Source organism: Papio anubis, chromosome 9, assembly GCF_008728515.1.
Source record: "Papio anubis isolate 15944 chromosome 9, Panubis1.0, whole genome shotgun sequence".
Lineage (NCBI taxonomy): Eukaryota > Metazoa > Chordata > Mammalia > Primates > Cercopithecidae > Papio > Papio anubis.
This window is the reverse complement of record NC_044984.1, coordinates 67,134,281-67,145,044: the sequence shown is the minus strand read 5'-3', so window position 1 is coordinate 67,145,044 and position 10,764 is coordinate 67,134,281.

Here is a 10,764-nt window from a genome sequence, read left to right as displayed (position 1 = left end):
TACAACCATTATACCTATTTATGGGATACATGTGCTATTTCAACACAAACATAGAATGTGTAATAATCAAATCAGGATAACTAAACCACATGGCTGCAATATCTCTGTTATCCCATGACTGTAAGTGTATAACGTCCTCAATCTAGATAGAACATAGGAGATACCTTATTTCTTTTTCTCTGTTAAAAGAGCTAAAACGAGTATATTCCTAGTGAAAAACACACCATCTATCTATCCCCACAGAAGCCAGTCTGTGCAAGTTAATTGCTTAGACCTGACAGTGCAGAGAACAGCATTAATAAATGGGGTGTACTGGGTTGTAGAAAGAACAGATGTGAGTTTTCTGCTCCACTGTACGATGAATTAATTCTCTATCTCTCCATTTATATACTGTGGTCACCATTCAGGACCTGTGTTTAAAGACCCTATGGTAAAGCACTCTTCATATAATCTCCACTATTTCAAAAGTCTCCAGTGGCATTTGAAATTTCTCCTTTAAGACATAGTCCTTTTTCACAGCGTTGGGAAGGAGAAGGGGGAATTTTACTTGAAATGCCACTGAAATATGATTTTTGTTTCTGGTTGCTCTAAACAACTTGTGCTTACAGACCTACTGCCTGGAGAAACTAGAATTGTACAATAACCTGTAACTTTATCCCAGTGGAAAATGTAGTTCAAATATGTTTTATAATAAATTTTGCCTTTTTATTTTTTATCTAACTTAAGGATTCACGTCTTTAAGCTCCTAGGGATGTAGCATTCGTTAAGGATTCAGAAGTGTGACCCTTGAAAGAAATGTACATATTTTAGTACCACACTGAAGTAAAAGTGTTTTTTGTCATGAATTTCATTATTTGATATCAAATGTCTTTGCAAACCTTACGGGTACTAATTGCTTCTCTGGGTACAGACCAAACACTTCTAGATTTTAAAAAAAAAAAAATTCTGAGACTGTTACTAGACAGAAGTTAGAAGTATAGAAATATTTTTCCAGTTTCTATGATATTCTACACATTGTGCTATACATATTTGCTACTCTAGCACACTTTGTTATCACAACGGTCTTGTGTAATGGTAAGAGAAACTCTGTGGAACAGAACTTTCTTAAGACTCAATTTTCTTCTCTGTAAAACACAGAGATCAATTTTATATAACTCATAAAGATTCAGGGAGTAATACCTCTAGATTACTTAGATTAGTTCCTGCATAAAAAGCTCTCTCTGTTAACTACATACCACCTGTGAGTTAAATAATTTGTAACAAATAAAAAAACAAATTGTTTTCTATGTAACATGGTCCAATTTCATAGACCATAAGATAAAAATCTAGAATTCATACTCAAGACGATTTCCAAATATCTACAACCCCCACATTTATTGAATGCTTAACTTTACAACATGCTAGTAATTTTGAAGTATTATTTCACCTAATTAAACACTTGTGAATAAGGTGATAATATTTTCTTTTTATAAATGAGGAAACTGAAGATTAAAGATATTAAGAAATATCTAAAGCTGCTAAAGTTCATAGAAGGAGGAATCAAAACCAGTTCAGGTGCATTGCAAACTCTACTTGGAGAGTGGAAGTCAATATTTGGTTCTGTGACTAGCATATGGACAGTGTCTACTGAATGGTTGTGGAATAAATCAACCAGACTCAAAATATGTATTTTAATGTGGCATCAATTCAACAAACTTCAAAAATATCTTTACTAAAAGTCACAATTCAGCCAGACGCAGTGGCTCACGCCTGTAATCCCAGCACTTTGGGAGGCCAAGGCGGGCAGATCACCTAAGGTCAGGAGTTCGAGATCAGCGTGGGCAACACAGTGAAACCCAGTCTCTACTAAAAATACAAAATTAGCCGGGCATGGTGGCACATGCTTGTAATCCCAGCTACTCGGGAGGCTGAGGCAGGAGAATCACTTGAACCTGAGAGGTGGAAGATGCGGTGAGCCGAAATCGCGCCATTGCACTCCAGCCCGGGCAATATGAGTAAATCTCCGTCTCACCAAAAATAAATAAATAAATAAATATAAAAAATAAAAGTCATGTTTCATGGAGTAACACTGTATGTAGAGCCTCAAGCTAGTAACTTAATTGCCAAGCTAAGATGGGATTTTCAAGACTGCCACCAGCAAGGGATCAGGATGAATCCTACAATTTCAAATGTGTGTTCTGAACTACTTCCTTTGGAAAGAGAAAAGGCAATTTGGCAGAGTCAGAAAGAGGGAGTATGTGGACCTCTATCATGCCATGGAAAGGCATGCCAGGACTAAGGCGTCTCCTGGACAGGATGTGAATTCTCATGCAATGATACCAAATAAACTAGATTTAAATTATCACCTATTTGTAGACATTGTTTATAAAAATAAACTGCCAATTATCTGGAGACTTTGGGGTTTTTCTTTATCAGGAAAAGAAGATGTCCAGAATGTAAAATGCTGTACCTGGATACAGCTGAGTGTGGAATTAATCATTTTAGAATCTCAGTTTAACTAATCATCAAAATTTGATTTCAATCCTAATAACCATAAAAGTTTCACAAAATATAGTTGGTGCCAATATATTTCATGTAGTGTACTTGGATCATTATTTTGAGGTATTTTTAGTTTATAAATAATATTTGTACGTTTATATGGGGTACATGTAACATTTTGTTACATGCATAGAATGTGTAATAATCAAGCCATCACCTCCAGTATTTTATTATTTCCATGTGTTGAGATCATTTCAAGTCCTCTTTTCTAGTTATTTTGAAATATCCAATACATTATTTTAACTATAGTCATCCTACTCTGCTATCAAACATTAGAACTTATTTCTTCTAACTGTTTGTTTGTACCCATTAACCAACCTCTCTTTACTTAACATAATGATATCTAGTTCCATCCATTTAGAGGCTAAAGACATGATTCCTTTTTTAATGGCCAAAACTTTGTTTTGTTTTGTTTTGTTTTGTTTTGTTTTTGTATATATACCACATTTTCTTTACCCGTTAATCTGTTAATGAACACTTAGGTTGATTCTACAGTTTTGCTATCGTGAATAGTGCCACAATAATCATATGGGTGCAGGCATACCTTCGATATGATGGTTTCCTTTTCTTTGGATAAATACCATATAATGGGATTGCTGCATTTTCTGGTAGTTCTATTTTTAGTTTTTTTGAGAAATCTCCATACTGTTTCCTATAGTAGCTGTACTAATTTACATTCCCACCAACAGTGTATAAGAGTTCCCTTTTCTCCTCATCCTTGTTAACATCTATTATATTTTGTCTTTTTAATAATAGCCATTCTAGGGTAGAGTGTGGTAGCTCACACCTGTAATCCAAGCACTTTGGGAGGCCAAGGCAGGCAGATCACCTGAGGTCAGGAGTTTGAGACCAACCTGGCCAACATGGTGAAACCCGTCTCTACTGAAAATACAAAAAATTAGCTGGGTGTGGTGGCAGTTGCCTGTAATCCCAACTACTGAGGAGGCTGAGGCAGGACGATGGCTGGAACCCAGGAGGCAGAGGTTGCAGTTAACCAAGATCTTGCCACTGCACTCCAGTCTGGGCGACAGAGATTCAATCTAAAAAAAAAAAAAAAAAAAAAAAAAAAAAAAAAAAAAAAAAAAGAGTCACTCTAATTGAGGTAAAATGATATTTCATTGTGGTTTGGATTTACATTTCTATGATGATTAGTGATGTTGAACGTTATTCATATGCCTGTTTGCCATTTGTATGGCCACTTTTGATAAATGTCTATTCATGTTCTTTGCTTACTTCTGAATTTTTTTTTTTTTTTACCTGTTGCATTGTTTGAGTTTCTTATATGTTATGTATATTAGTCTCTTGTTAGATATCAGGGGAATAGTTTGCAAATATTTTCTTCCATTCAACAGGTTGTTTTTTCACTCTATTGATTGTTTTCTTTGCCATGAAGGAGTCTTTAGTTTAGCATCATCTCATTTGACTATTTCTGTTTTTATTACTCACACTTCTGAGGTCTTAGCAATAAAATTTTTGCCAGTGTTTTAAATTGTTTCCCCTATGTTTTCCTCTAGGAGTTTAATAGTTTCTGATCTTGTGTTTAGGTCTTTAATCCACCTTAAATTTATTTTTGTATATGATGAGAGATAAGGGTTCACTTTCATTCTTCTGGATATTTATATACAGTTTCAAAGCACTGTTTATTGAAAAGGGTGTCTTTTCCTCAATGTATGTTCTTGGCACATATGTCAAAAATTAGTTAGCGGCAAATACATGAATTTATTTCTGAGTTTGCTATTTTGTTCCATTGGTCTATATTTCTGTTTTTATACCAATACCATGCTGTTTTGGTTACTGTATCTTTATAATATATTTTGGAGTCAGGTAGTTTGATGTCTACAGTTTTGTTCTTTTGGCTATTTTGGTTCCATATAAATTTTAGGCATTTCTATTTTTGTGAAAAATGACATTGGTATGTCACTATAGAGTCTAATAAGTACATAGATTGCTTTGGGTAGCATGGCCATTTTAACAATAATAATTATTCTGATCTATGAACATGAGATGTATTTCACTTGTTTGTGTCCTCCTCAATTTCTTTCATCAGAGTTTTGTAGGTTTTTTTTTTCCTTTTTTTTGTGGAAGTCTTTTAACTCAGTGGTTAAATTTATTTCTAGGTAACTTATTTTGTTACATATATATACATGGTATTGTTGTTCTTGATTCCTTTTTCAACTATTTCATTATTGGTGTTTAGAAATACTCCTGATTTTTTTAATGTAGATTTTGTATCTGCGACTTTGTTAAATTTATCTATTGGATATAAAAGGGTTTTTTGTTGTTGTGAAGCCTTTAGATTTTTCTAGATATAAGATCAGGTCATATACAAAGAGGGACAATTTAACTTTCTCTTTTCCAATTTAGAAACCTTTGATTTATTTCTACTTTCTAATAACTCTGTCTAGGACTTCCAGTACTATGTTGAATGGGAGTAATGAAAGTTGGCATCTTTGTCTTGCTACAGTTCTTAGAAGAAGGCTTTCAGCTTTTCTTCATTTCAGTATGATGAAAACTGTAGGTTTGTCATATATGGCCTTTACTGTGTTCAGGTACATTCTTTCTATGCCTACTTTGTTGAGTTTTTATCATTCAATGTTTTAACCATCTTTGCATCTCTGAGATAAATCCCACTTGATCATGATGTGTCATCTTTTTCATGTGTTTTTGAATTCAGTTTGGTAGATTTTGTTGAGGATTTTAAAAACCTGTGTTTATCAGAGATATTGGCTTGTAGTTTTTGTTGTTGTTGTTGTTGTTGTTGTAGTATTTTGTCTGGTTTGGGGATCAGAGCAATACTGGCCTCATAGAATGAGTTAAGGAGAAGTTTCTTCTCTCCAAGATTTTGGAATAGTTTGAGGAGAATTGATGTTAGGTCTTCTTTGTAAGTTTAGTAGAATTCTGCAGTGAAATCATTTGGTCCTAGGCTTATCTTTTGTCAGGAGACTTTTTATTACTGATTCAATTTCATTATTTATTACTGCTCTATTTGGATTTTTTTCTATCTCTTTCTAAGTCACTCTTGATAGGGTATGTGTTTCCAAAATATCTATTTCCTTTAGGCTTTCCAGTTTGTTAGTGTATAGTTGTTCATAATAGTCTCTGATTATTGTTTATTTTTCTATGGTATCAGTTTTAATGTCTTATTTTTTCACTTATAATTTTGTTAATTTGGGTCTTCTCTCTTTTTTTCTTGGTTAGTCTAGCTAGTGGTTTATTGATTTTATCTTCAAAAATTCAACTTTTTGTTGTATTAATACTTTATATTTTGTTTTTAGTGTGTATTTCATTTAGTTCTGCTCTGATCTGGCTTTTTTGGTTTTTTTGTTTGTTTGTTTGTTTTTTGTGCTTCTACTAATTTTGTATTTGGTTTGTTCTTGCTTTTCTAGGTCTTTGAGGTACATCATCAGATTATGTATTTGAAATATTTCTACTTTTTATATAAACTTTCATAACTTCCATCATAGTACTGCTTTTGCTGTATTTCAGATTGTGGTATGTTGTGTTTCAATTTTCATTTGTTTCCAGAAATTTTTAAATTTTCTTCTTAAATTATTTTCTGACTCAGTGGTCATTCAGGAGCATGTTGGTTAATTTCCATGTATTTTTATAGTTTTCAAAATTCTTCTTGTTATTGAGTTCTAGTTTTATATCATCGTGGGAAAACACTTGATATGATTTTGATGTTTTAAAATTTGTTAAGGGTAATTTTGTGGCCTAATATGTGGTCTATTCTGGAGAAGGTTCCATGTACTGATAAGAATGTGTATTCCGCAACTGTTGAATAAAATGTTTCGTAAATGTCTGTTAAGTCCATTTGGTGTAAAGTACAGTTTAAATCCAATGTTCCTTTGTTTATTTTCTGTGTAGATGATCTATCTAAGGCTAAGAGTGAGATATTAAAGTCTTATTGTATTGAACTATTGAACCATTATTGTATTGGAGTTTATTTCTCCCTTTAGATTTGATAATATTTGCTTTATATATCTCAGTATTCCAGTGTTGAGTACATATATCTTTAGAATTGTTATACTCTTGTTGAATTGATGCCTTTATCATTATATAATGACCTTCTCTGTCTGTTTTTACTGTTTTTTTCTTAAAGTCTATTTTATGTCATGTAAGTATAGCTACTCCAGCTTAATTTTTGTTTCTGTTTGCATGGAATATCTTTTTCCATCTCTTTACTTTCAATCTATATATGTCTTAGAGTGAGATGAATTTCTTGTAGGTGGTACATAAATCAGTCTTTTTTTTTTTTTGCCACTTGCTCAGTCTGTATATATTTAAGTGGAAAGTTTAATCCACTTACATTCCAGGTTATTACTGATATGTAAGGGCTTATTCCTGTCATTTTACTAAATTATTTTCTGGTTGTTGTGTTTATCCTTTGTCCTTTTTATTCTCTCTCTCTCTCTCTCTCTCTCTCTTTTTTTTTCCACTGCAACCTTCACTTCCCAGGTTCAAGAGATTCTCCTGCTTCACCCTCCTGAGTAGTTGGGATTATAGGCCCTTGCCACCAAACCCAGATAATTTTTTTTTTTTTTTAGCAGAGACAGGGTTTCCCCATTTTGGCCAGGATGGTCTCAATCTCCAGACCTTGTGATCCACCTGCCTTGGCCTCCCAAAGTGTTGGGATTACAGGTGTAAGCCACCATGCCCGGCCTCATCCTCTCTTATTTTTTATAGTTTTGGTTGATGATTTTCTGTAGTGGTCATATATGCGTTTTTTTCTCTTTCTTATTCATGTGTTTGCTCTACCAGTGTGTTTTATACTTTCCTGATGGTAGATACCATCCTTTCATTTCTATGTATAGGATTCCCTTAAGCATTTCTTATAAAGCTGGTCTATTAGTGATGAACTCTGTATGCTTTTGCTTGTCTGGAAAAGACTTTATTTCTCCATTTTGAATAATAACTTACTTTCCTGGTATATCCTTGACTGGCAGTATTTCTTCTATCAGCACTTTGAATACATCATCCCGTTCTCTCCCGACCCATACAGTTTCTGCTGAGAAATCCACTGTTAGTTTGATGGGGGTTCCCTTATAAGTGACTGGACACTTTTTTCCTGTTGTTTTTAGAATTATATCTTCAGGGTTTTTTTTAACTTTTGACAGTTTGATTAGAATGTGCCTTGGAGATCTTTTGTGTTGTAACTTTCTGGGAATCTATGAGTTTCCTGTGTCTGGATGTCAAAATTTCTTGGTAGACATGTGACATTTCTAGTTATTATTTAATTAAATAGGGTTTTTTTTTTTTTTGTCCTTTTGGCCTTTTATTTGTTTCTGCAACACCTAACATTAAAATATTTGGTTGCTTTATGGTGTGCCATATATTATGGAGGCTTTTGTCATTCCTTTTATTCTTTTTTCTTTATTTTTGCTGACTGCTTTATTTTCAAAGGCCTATCTTCAAGTTCTGAAATTCTTTCTTTTTCTTGATCTAGTCTATTATTGAAGTTCTCAGTTGTATTTTTTTTTTTATTTTACTCAATGAATTCTTCAGCTTCAGGATTTCTGTTAGAATGTATTTTATGATCTCTGTCTACTCAGTACATTTTTCATTCATATACTCGCTTTTTTTCTCATTTCTTCATATTGTTTATCTGTGTTCTCTTGTATTTCACTGAGCTTCTTGAATACCATTATTTAAACCTCTTTTCTGGCATTTCATAAATTTCTTATTAATTAAAGTCTATTGCTTGAGAATTACTGTGTTCCTTCAAAGGTATCATATTTCTTTGCTTTTCCGTGTTTCTTGTGTTCTTATGTTGATATTGACATCTGATGTGATTAATGCTTGTTCCAATGTTTTGGCTTTGCTTTTATAGATGAGGATTTTTCCTAAAGATGTATTGATAATATTGATGGTGTAGGGGCACCTTGCCTTTGATTCTGGGTGCATGAAGCAGCATAGTGTGAATATACTTTCTTCAGATATAAACAGAATCAGTGGTCTCTGTGATTTCCTCAGAGGCTTAGGGTACAATTGTTAGTGAAAGCTGTGGTGAAGTTTTGCTTAGGACAGGGATGCCAGGTGGGCTAGTCCTCAGGCTCCAGTGGTGGCAGCAGTGGAGGTATACAGTGGTACCAGTGTTAGCATGTCCAGGTCAGTCAATTTATGGTCCTCCAAGTGGCTTACAGCAGAGGCAGTTTTGGGCTGTGAATGAGTGGGTCCTCAGGCCCCTTGGCAGGCAGTGTGGTGTGCGTAATGGCCATAGCAGTGGTGGAATAACCCTCTGGCTCCCAAGAGATCCATGATAGTGTTAGTGGTGGCTGCGATGGTCTTGGAGAGCTAGTCTCCAGGCTTGTATTAACACATTCAGTTGGATGAGCCTGCTTCAGGGTACATGCCAGTGGCTATAGCCCTGCTGCTGGGGATGGGGAGTGTGAGGTTATTGTCAGTGGCAACAGCCATAGGTAGGTGACTGGCATATTATTCCGTTTTCATACTGCTATGAAGAGATACCCTAGACTGGGTAATTTATAAGGAAAAAGAGGCTTAATGGATTCATGGTTCCACATGGCTGGGAAGGCCTCACAAACATAGCGGAAGGTGAAGGGAAAGGAAAGACACATCTTATATGGTGGCAGGCAAGAAAGCATGCGCAGGGGAACTGCACTTTATAAAACCATTAGATCTCATGAGACTTACTCGCTATCACAACAGCATGGGAAAACCCACCCCGGTGACTCAATTACCTCCCACTGGGTTTCTCCCAAATACATGGAGATTATGGGAGCTACAATTCAAGATGAGATTTGGGTGGGGGCACAGCCAAACCATCTCAGCTGGGGAGCATGTGTTTCAGCTCCAGACAGCAGCTCCAGTGGGGAGAGTTTGTTCTCTGGGCACTTGTGAATGCATGACAATCCTGCTGCTGTGGGTAGCAAGGTTGCTGCCAGTGGCTCCTGCCAGTGACTGGCACTTCAGCCTCAGTGGCAGCAGCTAGCAACAGTAGCAGCTGTGAGTAAGGAAGCTTATTTCTAAGGCAAGTGCAGATGCATGGAAGTCCCACTGCTAGAGGTGGTGGGGTCACTACCAGTGGCTTGTGCTTCAGTCCTGGCAGCAGTAGTGGCTGCAGGTGGGGGCTCTTGTCCTCACAGCACATGCAGATGCACAATGGTTCAGTTGCTGGGGACAGTGAGGTCATTGCCAGTAACCTTCAGCCCTGGCAGCAGCCGTCAGCAGCAGTAGCAGCTCAGGCAGAGGATGTCAGTGGGGCTCCAGTGCTGTTGTGATGTAGGGGGTGTTGGGCCCGAGGGCAGGATGCAATCTGGTGGGGGTGTGCTCTAAAAAATGGCACCATGCTGTAACTGCTTAGGTCTCTGGGGTTGTGTGGGACCCAGTGTGAGCTCCCTCTCTGGAGCAATAGAGTCACACAGACCCCAGGCAGTTCACTATATTAGTTTTAGGGTCCCTGAGCGTTGAGAGGCTCTCCCATGGCTAGGATTACAGGCGTTTGCAGTGGGAATATGGATCACTGGGGATCTGTCATTTATTCTTTCTCCACAACGAGTAGCCTCTCCAGACTGCTAGTCAATACTGGACAAGGAGCTTGCTTCACTTTACTCTCCTTCCTTGCCTTAGGTGTTTCCTGTCACTTTCCTGTTGAATGTCAGTGCTCTCTCTTAGATGGCCCATTCCAAATCTGATTATCTACTCACTTTGTTAGTTCCTCTTTGTGGAGGAGGTGAATGTCAGATACCTCTAGACAGCCATCTTGAAGCCCTACTCAAAACTATATTTGTGTGTTTTAATCAACAAATTTAGCATGGTACTAACATCGTTTGTATAAAAATATATACTTAAAATGATTCTACATTATCATGACACAAATATTGGAAACTTCTAGAAATATTTAATTTCTTTTTTTTCTTAAAAAAGAAAAGGGATACATATGCAGAATATGCAGGTTTGTTACATAGGAATACTTGTGCCATGGTGGTTTGCTGCACCTATTGACCCATCCTCTAAGTTTCCTCCCTTCAGCCCCCACCCACCAACAGGCCCTGATGTGTGTTGTTCCCCTCTCTGTGTCCATGTGTTCTCATTGTTCAACTCCCGCTTACGCGGTATTTGGTTTTCTTTTCCTGTGTTAGTTTGCTGATGACGATGGTTTCCAGTTTCATCCATGCTCCTGCAAAGGACATGATCTCATTCCTTTTTATGACTGCATAGTATTCCATGGTTTACATGTACCCCATTTTCTTTATCCAGTCTTTC